The 18,824-nt window shown below is 40.2% G+C and overlaps 2 pseudogenes; one reads left to right on the top strand and one right to left on the bottom strand.

The window, feature by feature from the left end:
* The first annotated feature begins 303 nt into the window (after nt 1–303).
* On the top strand, nt 304–3,598 carry LOC113288326 (annotated as a pseudogene).
* Nucleotides 3,538–5,033, bottom strand: LOC113291027 (annotated as a pseudogene).
* Nucleotides 5,034–18,824: the final 13,791 nt, after the last annotated feature.

Here is an 18,824-nt window from a genome sequence, read left to right as displayed (position 1 = left end):
CTTTACCATTTGAATCCTTAGTTTAAGAAAAATGCTAATAAATGCCTCAGGGATGCATGAATTCTGATTCTCAGCATTTGGATGCACCATGGGTTTTTAGTCTATTTCCTTTGGTTATCTAGAAGTCAGGTTTCTCATATTTGTTCTGGACAGTTATTAGATACGACTTTAGATTGGGTAGAAAATTAGGCAGAAGTCGGCTAAATTAGGCAATCTCTCGTATCTTTTTTTTTCCATTCAGATTTTATTAATACAAAACACAATCCCGTTATGTTTGGCTAACAAAATCTTCAAGTACTCTTTTTAGATAATATATTCATTCGCCACAATTTCTAGGAATCAACATGCCCGTTACTTACCATGAAAACGAGACTTTCTTTGGTTTGCAATAATGTGAAAGTTAAGTTGCAAGGTTGTTCGGTCTGGAAACAACGCTAGCACTTGTCTTGCCTTTGCATGTGTTTATGAGAGAGAGTAGGGTATGTAAGATTTGAAAACCTAGGTGTTTTCTACAGCCTATAACTCATCATTACCTTTCTCACTTAAAGTCTTGAATCTTCAGCCTCGTTTCTCCTCCCCCTCTAAATTATGAGCTATATCTTCCTGTCATTTCTCTTTAACTAATTACTATGAGTTTTAATGTTTACTTGGTTAATTTACAGAGCTAAGATAGAGCAAAAATAAAAGTCAGTGATTGCTGCCTGGGTTATCATTGACTTTTGAGTCGTTAGTGAAGGTGGAAACTATACTTTAGCAGGTTCTATAAACAATTGCTGCTCTTTAACACAATTAGTTATTGTGTTACAATATTATTAACATTCAATAATGATAAACAAGTAGCAACTAACTTTCATATTTATTACTCTATATAAATCATTTCCTCACTTCATCCTCATTCACAGTATTTTCAGTCTCTCTCGGTTTGTGCTAAGTAGGAGAAAAGAGAAAAAAATATGGAGTCAAATGCAGGAGATGATGATTCAAGTAAAAATCTAAATGATTTTGAGAAAGCAAATTTAGATGAAGCACAAGAAAGTAGGTTATTAGGTGGTATGAAAGAAAAATATGTTGATCTTGGCCGTAAAATATGTGTTACTATTCTTGCTGTTGCTTTCATAGTTGGTCTTATTACATTCATTATTCATATTGATCCTAATAATCAGTCAGATTCTTCTCATGATAATGATGTTCTTATTATATCCATTATCAGAAAGGTTATGCCTCGAAAGCAGCCTCAGCCTGATAAATACACTCAAGCTCTTCGTAAAGCTCTCATGTTCTTCAATGCTCAACGCTGTAAGTATTCTTCATTCAGAATTTAAATGGTTTTATTACCGACTAATATGTTTGTTTGGTTCTTTAATGTAATTCCATTTTCATATCCTTGTAGCTGGACCTCTCCCAAAGCATAATAATGTTTCTCGGAGAGGAGATTCTGGTATGAAAGACGGGTTTATTGGCCAAAATCTAGTAGGTGGTTTCTATGATAGTGGAGACGCTATCAAATTCAACTTTCCACAATCTTTTGCAATGACTATGTTGAGTTGGAGTGTAATTGAATACAGTGGAAAATACGAAGCTGCTGGTGAGCTTAACCATGTAAAGGAGATTATCAAGTGGGGCGCTGATTATCTCCTTAAGACTTTTGATAGTTCCGCTGATACCATTGACAAGATTTATGCACAGGTACTCAAACATTTCCTTAAACTATTTAGATTTTACAAAAGCAAATCCCGTTATGTATGGTACAAATCTTCAGCTCTTCTCAATGATTCATCTGCCGCGATTCTAGGTCTTGCATATTAAATTAAGGTTCCCAGTACTTCGGCACAAATAACCCTACCCATGTTACCTTCACCAAGCTTAAGCCATTAATGTATATTTTGTCGAAGTCAACTCTAAAAACTAGTCGTTATTTAATTTATATGCCATAGGTTGGAACAGGAGACACTTCAGGATGGAGTGGCAAGATTGATACTCCTAATGACCATTATTGCTGGATGAGACCCGAGGACATGGACTACCCAAGGGATGTGCATGAGTGCCATCGATGCTCGGATCTTGCAGCCGAAATGGCTGCTGCCTTAGCTTCTGCATCGATTGTATTCAAAGACAACAAGAAATACTCTAAAAGCTAGTTCATGGTGCCGAGACTCTTTATCAATTCGCTGGGGATAAAAAGGGTAGATACAGTGCTGATATTACAGATGCTTCGATTTTCTATAATTCCACTAATTACTGGGATGAGTTCATTTGGGGTGCAACGTGGTTATTTTATGCTACTGGTAACACTTCTTACCTTGAACGCGCTACATCACGAGTTCTAGCGACACATGCTGGTGCTTTCTCTGGTGCCCCTAGTTATGGTATTCCCAGTTGGGAAAATAAACTTACTGGTTCTCAAGTAAGTCGATCAATTGGGTTGCTCTCTCTTTCTACTTTAGCTTGTACCTGACTACCCATGGTCATGCATTCTGAGTTAAAACTTTTTTTCCTTGATGTCTTTTTAGGTTCTTCTGAGCAGGTTAAGAATTTTCTTGAGTCCTGGGTACCCATATGAAGATATGTTGAGCACTTTCAACAAACATACCGATTTAATCATGTGTTCTTACTTACCTGTTTTCAGGAGCTTTAAACGAACTAAAGGTATATATGCTAGCTAGTTCCTCTTTGTTTGTGTTATTTAGCAAAAATCTGGAGTTTCATGTCATTTCTTTCCCATTACAGGAGGTTTGATACAATTAAACCGTGGAGTTCCTCAGCCACTTCAATTTGTTGTCCAAGCTGCATTTTTAGCAACCCTATATGCCGATTATCTTGATGCTTCCTGTATACCAGGATGGTATTGTGGACTTAATTTCTACACAACTCAAGTAATGCATGATTTTGCCAAAACCCAGGTATGTGCTCCCAGTTTGCTCTCTTCTTAGTAATTCCAGTAGGGTTCTTTTGGCTGTTGTAGATGACCGCACTCTAAAATGCAGTTTATGGTTTTTTTCTGCAGATTGATTATATCCTTGGAAAGAATCCTCGCAAGATGAGTTATATTGTTGGCTACGGACAGCGTTATCCAAAACATGTTCACCACAGGGCCGCATTAATTCCTAAGAATAAAATTAAATATACTTGTGAAGGAGGATGGAAATGGAGGGATACTAAGAAGCCAGACCCTAACACAATCATTGGAGCCATGGTTGGTGGACCTGACAAGCATGATGGGTTTCGCGATGTGCGTTCAAGCTACTATTACACGGAGCCAACACTTGCAGGTAATGCAGGTTTGGTTGCTGCACTGGTCGCTTTATCAGGTAAAGGCAAAGCTGCGACTTCCATTGACATGAGCACGATGTTCTCGAAAGTACCACCAATGTTCCCTCCAATGGCTCCAGGACCAGCTCCATGGAAACCATAAGCTTGAATGGAAAAGGTTTACATTTCTATAAGATTTGTGTTTCCGTTGTTCCTTTTCTGGATCTAATTTGGTGTCACTGCCATAAAAAACTAATAAGAAAAGTTACGCTACTGCCCGTAACTTTCTTAAAATAGCAAAAATGTCTCTTGAAGGCCTACTGGAAAAAATGTAGTCAAGTTGACGTCATTGTAGTTGAGCTGTTTCCCCTCGATCTCTATTCTGAGCCCCCAGATGCTCCATTTGTTGATCCTTGTCTGCATTAGAAAGTTGGATCCTTTTCTCATTATCATTGTTATATCATGGCCATAATCTAGTTCAATCACAGTGTCTTTTCTACGAGCTTCAGAATCCTGGAATTGGGAGGACTCTCCTTCTGCTAGAAGATAATTTAGCTCCAACTGTACCATTTCTGATTCAATCAATGCCAGTGCCTTCATTCTTGCTCGGTCCCTATCTATAGGGTAAGTACAATAGAGAAAGGAGTAAATGAGGCAACACAGTATCATCGGAATAACAATTGATGCATAAAATGCCTTGGCTAGTGATGCAGCATTTCCTCTACCCATTTCTATCTCAACTGATTGAGTTGATCCTTGAGGAATTGGTTTATATCCAAAAACATGCTGAGATAGAAGTCCGACTGCCGGAGGAGCAAAAGATGCTAATATAGTCTCAAAAGTTCTATCCAAAGCGTAAATGCTTGTCCGAGACTTCCCCGGAACTATCTCTGCAAATATTGGACTACATATAACATGTATACAAGATATCAACACCAATTCTATACAGGTAAAAGTCACAAACAAAAATGGAGATGTCAAAGCGAAATGCGAATCTTACAAGTTTGTAGCTGCACCATTCCATGATATGAAAAAACCCATGATGAACAACACCAATCCATGTTTCAATGCAGTGGAGGGATCTTCAGGTAAACCAAGCATCAAAATCCATGCAAGCGGGATAGCTGAACCTGAACTTATCTGGGACAAAATGATCCTGCCAGAATTTGGGAGACGAACGGAGAGTATGTCTCCCATTTTTCCTCTAAAAAGTCCCCCAATAGAACCAGCAAATGTAAATGCACCCATGATAAAGCTGTTTCTTTGTGGGAAAAACCAATAAGTTCTAACCACATTGGTGCGAACGATAAAGATGACCATGGAATTGATCCACTAACACCTTGCGCAACAATAATATGAAAGGTCGGGATTTTTATCACGGATTTTGCTTCAAGAAACAATTCCTTTAATTCCGACATTAAAGGTTTTCGTTCGCTTGAATCACCATTTGTACTACTTCTATTTACATACTGAGGATCTTTGGCAAACAATAGGACTAAAATTCCAACAATGACACTTATAATTGCAACGAGATGGAATGAAATTCTTCAACCAGCAATACCCAAGAATGACGTCGGAGCAAGAAGAATATACACAAGGCCACCAAGAATTGCCCCAAGATTTCCTGTTAGCTGAAGCCAACCAAACGCTACACCAAGAAGAATATACACAAACGATCCTCTCTTCGTGCACACATTTCGGACAGGAGCAAATCATCGGAGTACCTTACAAAACCAATTCACCATCCCTTCACTTACAGCCTCCGGTGATACGGCATAAAACATGGGCAAGGTATATATATATATATATATGTCTGAATAAAAAAAAAGGAGGGAGTATTTTATACCCCAGCACCTTCAGCAGCAAATATTTCTGAGCTAAAACGCGTAAAACACATGCACAACACAAGGTGTTCCCAAGACCAATCGCAAGGAGAAACATGATACACAAAGTGTTTCCAAGCTTGCCGGTAGAATGAAAAATAGTGATAAATACTAGGTCTCATAATAGGAGGCTCGGTCACTTGATAAACAGAAGAGGCTAAAGACGATATACGAAAAAACAGATCTTTCCGAGAAGACATTGGTGATGGCCTAGAATCAGAAGTAAGAAAAACCGAAGTAACACATAAATGAGAGGACATACTGTCATGATAAAGAAAACATGACCACCTTTCTATCACGAGAGATGAGGATTAAAAGGTCTAACAAACATGAGAGCCTTCTATAAAAGAAATAAAGGAGGAAAATGAAGCTCATACCCTCATCAAAAAAGGACCCTTTTTAATTTGAAGTGGAAATCCTTGAAGAACCAACTGGTCTCTTTGAACCCAAGAAGGTCAAAGGCACGACAAACTAGACGATAAGAATCCTGGAGGAAACGTATAAAGGGAAAAGATATCCTGACCCCTATAAAGCCTAAGGAGGCTTAAAACTGTCCGATAAATGTACACGTGGCGAAAGAGGAGGGACCGTAACATAATTTTCTTCCCATCATGCCCTCGGAAAGTTGCAAAGAAAAGGAGCAAAATGTGTGGGTAAAATACCCGGTGGCCACGTGTCAACATCTAAAGGGATGATACATGATAATATGATGAGATAGGAGCATCGAATCATCTTCTAAAAAGAGGAGTTTGTCTCAGTCGAGGAACCTGTTGCAGCACCACATGAATGACGCGTATAAGGAGCAGTCTAATCCGCTCAGACGGTCAAGTCTAAAAATAAAGACCGCATTTAATGAAGGATAAGGACGAGACGTGGGTAGATCTACATCGTGACGAAAGACTCGGACGATCTATACTATTACCCAGAGGTGATAGAGCACAAAGTTCTCCTTAGAAGAGCCGCGCGATATGGAGAGGAGCGAGACGACCCGGAGGGAGAACCAGACAAGCCATCACGAGGGATAGTATAGAACCAGTCTGAAGCAGTAGGGCCGATGTATGACAGCTCACCAAGCTCAGACGATCAAGACACCACGAGTTTATTTCGCCTATAAATACCAGTCCATGTAGAGGGAGATGGACAACTTATGTAAGATTAGATGGTCTTTCTACAGAGAATTCTTGAGAGAGATCTAGACGGAGAGAAAGTAAGAAATCTATAAGAGATTTGTAACTCTTTTAAGGGTAAGACCTTATAATCAATAAGAAAACATCTTCTTTCCCCTGGACGTAGGTCTTCATGGCCGAACCACGTTATATGCTTGTGTCAATCTTTATATTTCATACTCTTTGCATCTTGTTCATCTTGAATCTTGTATGTTTTAGTAGTTTTTAGTCTTTAATTTCACTTCGATGTAGTCATCAGAAAATATGCAACTACACGAACATAACAGAGTCCAAAGCAAACAGTATAACTCTGTTCATAAAAGAAAAACAGAGTCATTAAAACTCGGATTGCCAAAAGAAAAGGAATTGGCTTGACTGAATAATGGCTTGGTTTGGTAATTGTTAACCAAGACAAGATATAAATGATGATGATTTTCTAGAGATAGAAAATCCATGATAAATAGATGATCAGGAAAGTCCATGTTGATGAGAATTTACGTCAATTTAAATGACGAGAATTACGGAATAATAATATATCCGGAAAGCATGAGACTAATTAATTTCCAGAAATATGGAAATATTTTTGCAGGTTTGACCTCGGAAATAACTAATGGGGATTTACCCATATAAAGATAAAATCCATGAATGCAATAGGAAGATAATTTGGTACTTGATAAGATGATAAGCATCAAGGATGATGATGAACTCAGATAACATATATGTGTTTGATTCGAACATATATATATATGATGAACTAAGGATTAAAACTTAAAAGAAATAACATATATGAACTGAATCAGTTTGACAACTGACAATGAGGAACCACCTTGGCTCAGAAACATAATTGATTGGCGAAAAATATGGAAAATATTTCCACAGATTGATTGCAAAATCAAATAAAACCGTAGCATCAGGAATCAACCAAAAAGGAATTTACTTCCTCCCTATGTTTGGCTTTGGAAATTGACCATTTGCTGATGAGCTCAAAAGACTGAAAAGAGCTTAGATTGGTGACATGAGTTTATGTCACAGTACGAAAACCAACATAAAATGAGGTAGCACTGTCAGGGGCGGAGCCAAGAAATGTTGGATGGGGTGCAAAGTTCTGCTAGAGTGCAAAAAAAATTTTAGTGGTGCAAAATTGCAATATTTGGCTTAGATATTAAAAAAAATTCTAATTGGACTTAATATGGGTTTTGGAGGCAGCTGGGCAGGGGTGCAAGTGCACCCCATTGCAATGGGCTGGCTCCGCCACTGAGTACTGTAACCAAATGATGGTACCAAAAACATGTATTTTCGGAACAAATCGATGAACTGAAAATCGAAAGGAAACCCTCAAGGATTCTTGGAATTGAAAATGCTCTTGATAACAAGACCAAACGATAAGTGAAAAGCTCAAAAATCCTTAATGGATAATAAGGATATATTTGCTCGTAAAAATAAGAGCAAGATGAAAACAATTAAATTTTGGATACGGATCCAAAAAATAAAAGAGAAATAATCTGTTGATACCGAAAACAGAAATAGGAACGACGAAATGATAACCTAAAAAACAGAAAGCAGAAGCAATCGAGTGGATCTCCCTGCTCTATACCATAATAAATTATGGGTATCATGGAGACGGATCATCGATTGAAGCAAAATGAATCAAACATAAGTAAACAAGACAAAAAAATTAAAGTGGTTCGGCACTAACACCTACATCCACTGAGAAACCCTGAAGGGTGAAATGTTGTTTATCTTCAACACATACTGAGCTGATTACATTTACATTTGACGCTCCTATTTATAGAGTAAATGAAACCTAAAAAGATAATATCATATCTTAATTATCTTTGACTAGGTAATATATGTCTAGAAATTAATTACAAAATATTCTAGAAATATCCTTTAATTTGGTCTGCACTTCATGTGCATAATTTAACACTGTCGCTTGATCTTCTCTCGTACAACGTACAATGTTCCAATATGCAACTTTCTTGGTTGGCATCTCCACCACTTTCCTTCAGGTACATTTTTTCATTCTCTCTGAATGACAATCTTTTTGCCGCCCATTGCAATGGGGTGCACTTGCACCCCTGCCCAGCTGCCTCCAAAACCCATATTAAGTCCAATTAGAATTTTTTTTAATATCTAAGCCAAATATTGCAATTTTGCACCACTAAATTTTTTTTTGCACTCTAGCAGAACTTTGCACCCCATCCAACATTTCTTGGCTCCGCCCCTGACAGTGCTACCTCATTTTATGTTGGTTTTCGTACTGTGACATAAACTCATGTCACCAATCTAAGCTCTTTTCAGTCTTTTGAGCTCATCAGCAAATGGTCAATTTCCAAAGCCAAACATAGGGAGGAAGTAAATTCCTTTTTGGTTGATTCCTGATACTACGGTTTTATTTGATTTTGCAATCAATCTGTGGAAATATTTTTCATATTTTTCGCCAATCAATTATGTTTCTGAGCCAAGGTGGTTCCTCATTGTCAGTTGTCAAACTGATTCAGTTCATATATGTTATTTCTTTTAAGTTTTAATCCTTAGTTCATCATATATATATGTTCGAATCAAACACATATATGTTATCTGAGTTCATCATCATCCTTGATGCTTATCATCTTATCAAGTACCAAATTATCTTCCTATTGCATTCATGGATTTTATCTTTATATGGGTAAATCCCCATTAGTTATTTCCGAGGTCAAACCTGCAAAAATATTTCCATATTTCTGGAAATTAATTAGTCTCATGCTTTCCGGATATATTATTATTCCGTAATTCTCGTCATTTAAATTGACGTAAATTCTCATCAACATGGACTTTCCTGATCATCTATTTATCATGGATTTTCTATCTCTAGAAAATCATCATCATTTATATCTTGTCTTGGTTAACAATTACCAAACCAAGCCATTATTCAGTCAAGCCAATTCCTTTTCTTTTGGCAATCCGAGTTTTAATGACTCTGTTTTTCTTTTATGAACAGAGTTATACTGTTTGCTTTGGACTCTGTTATGTTCGTGTAGTTGCATATTTTCTGATGACTACATCGAAGTGAAATTAAAGACTAAAAACTACTAAAACATACAAGATTCAAGATGAACAAGATGCAAAGAGTATGAAATATAAAGATTGACACAAGCATATAACGTGGTTCGGCCATGAAGACCTACGTCCAGGGGAAAGAAGATGTTTTCTTATTGATTATAAGGTCTTACCCTTAAAAGAGTTACAAATCTCTTATAGATTTCTTACTTTCTCTCCGTCTAGATCTCTCTCAAGAATTCTCTGTAGAAAGACCATCTAATCTTACATAAGTTGTCCATCTCCCTCTACATGGACTGGTATTTATAGGCGAAATAAACTCGTGGTGTCTTGATCGTCTGAGCTTGGTGAGCTGTCATACATCGGCCCTACTGCTTCAGACTGGTTCTATACTATCCCTCGTGATGGCTTGTCTGGTTCTCCCTCCGGGTCGTCTCGCTCCTCTCCATATCGCGCGGCTCTTCTAAGGAGAACTTTGTGCTCTATCACCTCTGGGTAATAGTATAGATCGTCCGAGTCTTTCGTCACGATGTAGATCTACCCACGTCTCGTCCTTATCCTTCATTAAATGTGGTCTTTATTTTTAGACTTGACCGTCTGAGCGGATTAGACTGCTCCTTATACGCGTCATTCATGTGGTGCTGCAACAGGTTCCTCGACTGAGACAAACTCCTCTTTTTAGAAGATGATTCGATGCTCCTATCTCATCATCTTATCATGTATCATCCCTTTAGATGTTGACACGTGGCCACCGGGTATTTTACCCACACATTTTGCTCCTTTTCTTTGCAACTTTCCGAGGGCATGATGGGAAGAAAATTATGTTACGGTCCCTCCTCTTTCGCCACGTGTACATTTATCGGACAGTTTTAAGCCTCCTTAGGCTTTATAGGGGTCAGGATATCTTTTCCCTTTATACGTTTCCTCCAGGATTCTTATCGTCTAGTTTGCCGTGCCTTTGACCTTCTTGGGTTCAAAGAGACCAGTTGGTTCTTCAAGGATTTCCACTTCAAATTAAAAAGGGTCCTTTTTTGATGAGGGTATGAGCTTCATTTTCCTCCTTTATTTCTTTTATAGAAGGCTCTCATGTTTGTTAGACCTTTTAATCCTCATCTCTCGTGATAGAAAGGTGGTCATGTTTTCTTTATCATGACAGTATGTCCTCTCATTTATGTGTTACTTCGGTTTTTCTTACTTCTGATTCTAGGCCATCACCAATGTCTTCTCGGAAAGATCTGTTTTTTCGTATATCGTCTTTAGCCTCTTCTGTTTATCAAGTGACCGAGCCTCCTATTATGAGACCTAGTATTTATCACTATTTTTCATTCTACCGGCAAGCTTGGAAACACTTTGTGTATCATGTTTCTCCTTGCGATTGGTCTTGGGAACACCTTGTGTTGTGCATGTGTTTTACGCGTTTTAGCTCAGAAATATTTGCTGCTGAAGGTGCTGGGGTATAAAATACTCCCTCCTTTTTTTTATTCGGACATATATATATATATATATATATACCTTGCCCATGTTTTATGCCGTATCACCGGAGGCTGTAAGTGAAGGGATGGTGAATTGGTTTTGTAAGGTACTCCGATGATTTGCTCCTGTCCGAAATGTGTGCACGAAGAGAGGATCGTTTGTGCCCCATCGGTCGGCGTTTTGTTTCGGATGAGAAACTGGTTGGTGTGGGGCTAGCTGCTCCCAGCGAGGCGCGAGCGCGAGTCTCCCTGTCCGAAGGCTGATTTTATGTTTGCGATGTAATTTTGACTTCTTTGCTGTAGTACAGAATAGTTTTTTTTTTATTTTATGGTGTTTCGTTCCGCGCTCTAGCGGCTCATGGATCTAAGGTGTAATCGTATGTAGGGTTGGTCCAATCATGGATGTCAAAGCCAAGGAGTGATCAGTCCTGAGTTTAGATAAGGCATCTCTTACGAAATTGGATTTTTATACATAAGATCCTTCCTTCTCGCCTACAGCTTTCATTTTTTGTTATAGTGTCCCGTTTTTGGGATACACTCCCCTCCTTTGGATTGGTGGGCATATTTTGCATATTAATTTGTTTTTTTTGGAGGGTAATACCTCGGTCGAGTGATTCTTTCCCCAGCCAGAGGCAAGTACCCCGATGCTGGGTATTTCCTGTATAGAGGACATCATCCGATTTCTTGATCGTGATGGCATTACCTTAGGTCATTTTCCTTGTTAGGTAGCTTAGATATATTACCCGCATCATTATTAGAGAGAATGGAAGGTGTGGCTAGCACCGTGCCATAGTTGTTTATGGGCTTTCTTTAAGATGCAAGGATGATATGACTAATCTAAATGCACATACGAGGAAGAAACGCGAAGTAAATAAAAAAAATAAAGTAAAAGGAAAAGTAGATAAAACAGATGATAGTGATAAAAAGTAAAAGGGGAGAGAGCAAATAAAGTCAACACAAAATGAGCTATTTTATTATTTTCAAAAGAGAGTTTGGTAAACCCTTAGTACATTGAAGTAAGGTTCTGTGACCTGTTTATAGATAAGGGTTATGCCCCGTTCTAGGACTTTTGAGCGATCCTGTCAAGCATTGTAAGCTTTTAGATATTTGATGTTTCATGGTCGCTCAAGTTCTTCGCCATTGGATTTGAGCAATCTGTATGCTCCATATCCGGCCTTAGCTAGGATTTTCAATGGGCCTTCCCACACGGGTGCAAATTTTCCCGCGATGGTAGGGCGGAATCTCGCGCCAGACTTTATCGCCTGGGCTGAATTATCTTTGGTGAACACGCTTGTTGTATTCCCGAGCTAACCTCCTGTGATAGTTTTCTATTTTTTGGAGAGCGATTTTTCTATTTTCTTCTAGATCGTCCAATTTGGAGAGTATCATGTCCGAGGATAGATTTTTCTCCCATGCCTCAGTCTTGGTTGTTGGGATCATCGCTTCTGTTGGTATAATCGCTTTTGTGCTGTATGTGAGAGCGAAGGGAGTCATCCCTGTTGCTTCTCTCCTGGTAGTCCGATAGGGCCACAGGACATTGTGTAATTGCTCACACCAACTCTCTCTGTATCCATCGAGTTTCTTTTTGGGGATAGAAGGAAGTACGACCCTTTCGATTGTGACGTTTACGGCCTCGGGATCTATCATCATGGAGGCTATGAATGCTAAGGCGTCAGCGTATCTGTTGTTGGTTCTGTTTAAGTGTCGGAACGTGATGTTTGGTATCTGATCGATGTAGTGCTTGGCGAGTTGGAGATATCGCTGTCAGCATGGATCCGAGGCATGATACGTTCCATCTATCTGCCGGATAATGAGTTGCGAGTCACTTGTGAGTCGTACTTCAGTGATACCCAGCGCAATTATTACTCGGAGAGCGTGTATGAATGCCTCGTATTCGGTTATATTGTTGGTGGCGGGGAACTCGAGTCTCAAGCAGTAGACAATTCTTCGGCCGGTTGGGGTTGTAAAAACCATTCCGATGCCAGAACCTTTCGAGTTACATGACCCGTCGACGAAGACTTCCCATCGCATTGGATTTTCTGAGCGAAGTAGCTCGGGGGGTCTTCTAATTCGTCTTCCATGCCAGGGATGTCTTCGATCTCGTCGATGTCGTCTAACGGGAAATCGGCTAGGAAGTCCGCAACCACTTGGGCTTGGTATTTCACACCAAATTGTTTGATTTGGGCTCCCCACTTAGAGATTCTACCTGCTCTGTCATCATGGTCGAGTACAGACTCTATCGGGGCTTTTGTGATGACTATCACAGTGTGTGCATGAAAATAAGTGCGCAATTTTTGTGTTACGTAAACTAGAGACAACACTGTCTTCTCGATTTTGGAATAATTCTTATCTGCTGATGTCAAGGTTTTTCTTTTAAAAAAAAATTGGTTGTTCTACCTCTTTATCTATGCGAGTGAGTACTGCACTGATTGAGGTATTAGTCGCCGATAAGTAGATGTAGAGGTTTTCTCCTGGGTCAGGCTCTTGGAGAATTGTCAAGGTTTCCAAGTGTTCTTTTATTTTTTGAAAAGCTTCTTCACAGTCACCGCTCCATGAGAAATTTTCACCCTTTTTCAAGGTATTGAAGAAGTCCCTACATTTATCGGACGATCTAGCGATGAACCTTCCCAAGGCTGCCAGTCAACCACTTAGCTTCTGCACGTCTTTGACCGTTGCTGGGGAGGGAATTTCTAGTATGGCTCGTACTTTTTCGGGGTAAACCTCAATGCCTCGTTCGGTGACCAGGTATCCCAAGAATTTTCCTGAGGTTACCCCAAAGGTGCATTTTGCAGGATTTATTTTCATGTTAAATCTCCTCATTTGTGTGAAGATTTCCCTAAGATCATTTGCATGATCGTGCGGGAGTTTACTCTTGACGAGCATGTCGTCTACGTATATTTTTAGAGTTTTTTGTATCCAGCTATCGAACATTTTTTCCACCATTCTTTGGTAAGTGGCCCCTGCGTTTTTTAGCCCGAATGGCATTTTGGTGTAGCAGTATAGTCCTCGAGGGGTGAAGAAGGCATTGTTCTCTTGATCTTCCTCGGCGAGTGGGATCTGATTATAGCCCGAGTATCCGTCCATGAGAGATAGCAATCCGTATCCGTAGGTTGCTTCTACGAGTTGATCGATGTTGGGGAGTGGAAAGATGTCTTTAGGACAATCTTTGTTAAGATCACTAAAGTCAATGCAGATCCTCACTCCCCCGTTTTTCTTAAGTACTATTACCATGTTGGATATCCAGATTGGATACTGTACTTCTCGGATTACCCCTGATGCCTCCATTTTCTTTAGCTCTCTTTGGATGGCTTCATGGTATTCTGGTGCCACTTTGCGCATCTTTTGTCGTATGGGCTTATGCTTTGGGTCGATGTTTAGGTGATGACAGCATACTTCCGGATCTATTCCTGGCATATCTTACATGCTCCATGCAAATACATCGGAATATTCCCTTAATACTTGTATTAATTGTTTTTCTTCTTCTTTATTGAGAAGTGCTCATATTTTCACCATACCCGGATTTTCGGGTGTTCTGATATTCACCTCTTTAGTTGGCTCCGAGGCCGAGAAGTTTGATTTGAGATCCTCTACATCGGAGAGGTTTTGTATGGGTCCCATGGGTGAGTTCGATAGGAGGGCCTCATCTTGAATAGGCTCGTTGTTTGAGTATCTTGCCTCATTTTTACTTGCTATGTAATCGTCGATTTCAGCCTGTTTCTTGGCATTCTTAGCTCTCTTATTTTTTGCTCTCGCTGAGTTTACTTTATTCTCACCATTCTGTACGTCCATTTTGTAACAGTATTTAGCTTCATCAGAATCGCCTTGGATTTCGGTGATCCCACCAGGTGTAGGAAACCTTAGTTTCTGATGGTACGTCGAGGCAACCCATTTGATCCCATGGACCCAGGATCTCCCGATGATGGCAGTATATGGCGAAATTACATCCACTACGCAGAATGTGGTGAGTGTAAGGATCGTTCCTACGCGAATCTCCAGAGTTATTTCTCCTTTTGGGCGGGTAGATGAGCCATTGAATCCAAATATGTTGTAGGTAGAGGGTATAAGGTACTTGTGTCCAAGGCCCATCTGTTTGAATGTCTCATAGAACAAAATTTCGACAGAACTACCTTCGTTTATCAAGATTTTGGGCATTTCCCACGGTAGTGCTCTAGGTTTTCCTTCTTCCCCTTCGTGCTCGGGAAGTGCAATTGCCATCGTGACCACTAGTGGGTCGGTGTGGTTTCTTCCTCCATTAGGTGACTCCAAGGCTGAAAAACTGATGGGTAGTTTCATCCACTCCTCAATCGGAGGTTCTCTGGCCACAATGAAAATTTCATCACCTTCGAAGTTTCTTTTGTGGATTCGTCCTGTTATAGGAGCGGTGAATGCTGAGTGTGATATCATGTTACATCCTAAGTACTGTGCTTCACGAGGGATCTCCACACGATGTATGGGTGCTCCTGTAGTGGGTGGTATTGCTGGTTGTGCGATGTATTCCTGGATCTTGCCCTCGTCGATCATGTCTTGTACGATTTTATTTAAGTCTCTACACGAGTCTGTCGTGTGGCTGTGGAATTGGTGGAACTCCGCAGAAGTCAGTTCTGTTTTTGATTCGCTCTGGCTGCTGGCCTCTGTTCCATGCAAAAGTGATTTTATGCTTTCCATCGATCTTTTTGAGGATCTCAGATATGGGGGTGTTCAGCTTTGTGTAGACCGGGTCTACGAACTTTCCCTTATTTTATTGGGCCTGGTCTCGCCCTTTCCATCCTCCAGTCCGATGTTTATCGAACTGGGTTGACCCATTATTGGATCTCCCCGCTCCTTGGGCTGGCGTCTGAGGGTTCTGTGGTTCTACCACGTTTGCTCCTCTACTGGTTCCTTTCGCCATCTTGTTATAAGTACCATCTTGGAGTTCCTCCAAGGCCACATAATCCTCTTGGATTTCTCTTAGTTTTCCCAAGTTCTTTGGCATGGTTTCATACATGCAGACAAAGATAGGGTCTGTTTTTCTAAGACTATTTTTAAAGCCTAAGATCGCATAGTCTTCAGGGACATTTCCGATCTCGTCACACAGTTTCCTCCATCGTTTTACCAGGGAACGGAGTGACTCGTTTGGGCCTCGAGACATCTGGAACAACGCGTCGACTTCTGGTCGGACTCGGCTATTATGAATGTATGTTTCTAAAAATAGCTCGGATAGGTGAGAGAACGATTTTACTGAGCCTTTAGGCAAATTGTTGAACCACATTAGGGCTTCATCCCTTAAACTGGATGGGAAAAACTTACACAACACCACGTCATATTGGTCCCATTGCGTTAGTATCATATGGTAAGTTCTAAGATGCTCAATTGCGTCTCCCGATCCGGTGAACGGGGCAGTAAACGTTGGTAAGGAGCATTTCCTTTTCAGACAAGGGAGATTGTCCTGCTTCTTGCATGACTTCCGCCAACTTCTTGCTCTCCTGTTTTCCCGTGGCTTCTCTGTACATTGCCTCTAGCCGGTTGAGCCGAGCTTGGAGTTGGTCATCACTTCGCCTCGTTTCGGCCTTCTTTTTTCTTCTCAGAGCTCTCTCGGGTGAGAAAGACGGTGCGTGGTTGCGATACCTTGATCGTCCTGAGTTATCGTCCGATTGTTCGGTATACGATACAATCTTAGAACGAGTTGTCCTAGAGGTCTCCCCTCGCTTGGGGTTTGGGTCTGTGAGGTTCTTGGCCTCATAGTCATCCCTAACTTCATCGATTTGATTCTTGTCTCGTTTGTGCTTGAGATCGATATCTGTCGATCCCTCGGATGGGCTATCCTCGTGGTCGAGGACGCCCTTGCTTCCTATGGGAAAGCGATCCGCTGTTTCCTCGTTACAGGTGTTAGGGATGTTGACTCGTTCGTCATCTTGCAAGTGTTCAAAGGGATTTTCTTACTCCAGGATCTCTTCGATGGTGGCGAGTGGCACCTTCTTCTTTACTTTTCGTTTCAGCCTATGGTTTCTCCGTTCCATCCTCCTATTACGCCTTTCTAATTTTCTCATTCTCTCATCCTGAGCTTCTTGGGCTTTCAAGATGGCTGCGATGGTAGTGTTGACATCGCCGAGGTTTGAAAGGTCGTCCTTCTTGGCCTCTCTATTTATTGTTTGCCTTGGCAAACGGTTCAACCCTCCTGGTTGAGTTAGATGAACATCATCATGCCTATCGAAGGGGTTTCCCTCGTCTTCGGAGCTAGAATTATCAGTTAGTCCTTCCCGATATTGGTCATCGGGTTGTCCCTCTCCTGGGACTTCACTGTTTAGCATGGCCTCGTCTAGCTCTATGTCGTCGAGTCCTTCTGGCCGGCCTCCACCGTTTTCACCTTGGATCGTGCGAGCGGATCGTCGCGTCACCATTATCTTCCCTGCAATATATGCAATAATATTTAATTTGTCTTTTCTTCAGAAAAGTGGGACCCTAGATTTGCAGGTCATGTGCAATTACTAAGTTCAGATTGGACAGTTTAGTACAGGAAGACTTTGTAGTAAATTTTGGAGACATGTGAAAATGTCAAAACATTCCCTTTTTGCACGAGGAGCTTATGATGAAGAAAAGGTGTTTTATTAGTTCTTTTTTTTCAAGAAAAATACCTCCTCCAACACGCTATACCTCTATTGGGAAAAAACCAAATTATGACGACTGAGTATATCTTCCCATTCTAGGAAACATCACTCATCATCTTTTAACCTTTGATTTTGAACAAACTTTGAGTTTGATGATTGATTATGTACTCATTAATCCTTCCCCTTGACTTAGATTTAGGTTCTTAAGAAGGAGATCTTGGACTATCTTGAGTTTGATGAAGAACATCATGAAAAAATTCGTCATTTCAACTTTCATAAGGCGATATTTTCCTTATGTAGCTTACTGACTAGCATCTCTTCCCATCTCTCTCATAGAGGAGATCGTTTGAGCACCGAAGTGTTTTAAACTCCATTTTTACTCCGATCTACAACTCTCCTGAGCTCTTTGAGGAAGGCGTAAAAATCTTTGAAATGACAAAAAATCTTAAGAAAAATAGGTAAAAAGGTGTAGATCTGTTGGTTTTGAGGTTCTTCTAGACTTCTCAGATCGTGGAGATCATGTTTGAGTCCGATCTCTACTCATCTATCTCAACATAACTCTACTCAGTAGTATGAAAGAAACATCTCTCTCATGGAGATTATGAAATCGATATAGAGCTGTTATTAGGGAGGTAGATTAGATCTTCATACCTCCCTGTTTCTAGCGCCAAAATGTAGTTGCATATTTTCTGATGACTACACTCAAGTGAAATTAAAGACTAAAAACTACTAAAACATATAAGATTCAAGACGAACAAGATGCAAATAGTATGAAATATAAATATTGACACAAGCATATAACGTGGTTCGTCCATGAAGAGCTACGTGCACGGGAAAGAAGATGTTTTCTTATTGATGATAGACGCATTTATGTGTCTAATATATCTCATTTGTATATATTGTTAGTGCCCGTTTTTGTATTATTATGGTTTTTTTTTTATTTATAGGTGTTTTTGGAAAAATAAGGTTTTGCGGCGAAGTTGGCTAAAAATGAGGCGTTTGGAGCTCCGTTGACGGTGTACCGGAAGCGCCCCAGTAGTGTACCGGAAGTACCCCAGAAGTGTATCGGAGGAACCCAGAAAAAGTGCGGAAAATATCCCAGAAGAATTGCTAAAGGCACCCCATGGCTATTTACACCCCAAAAAGGATGTTTCCACCCCAGTTGCTAAAGGGACACCCAACAGTGGTTAGGGGGACACCATCTTTAAAATTCAAAATTTTAATTTGGCGGGAACTTTTCTTCACAACTGCATGAATTTTCAATTCAATTTTTGGACGTGTTTTGTGAAGATTCAATACCCAGAATCAGTTGGGATTAACTTGATAGATCTAAACATGGCTAGTGTAAGCGATTTGATCGAGCAAAATGGGCCAAATAAGCTGTGGGAGGAAATCAAAGTTAAACAGGGGAAGATATTATCGGGTGCACTG

Source organism: Papaver somniferum, chromosome 6 (assembly GCF_003573695.1).
Source record: "Papaver somniferum cultivar HN1 chromosome 6, ASM357369v1, whole genome shotgun sequence".
Classification (NCBI taxonomy): domain Eukaryota; kingdom Viridiplantae; phylum Streptophyta; class Magnoliopsida; order Ranunculales; family Papaveraceae; genus Papaver; species Papaver somniferum.
The sequence above is the reverse complement of the archived record's forward strand: the minus strand, read 5'-3'. Positions and strand labels throughout refer to the sequence as shown.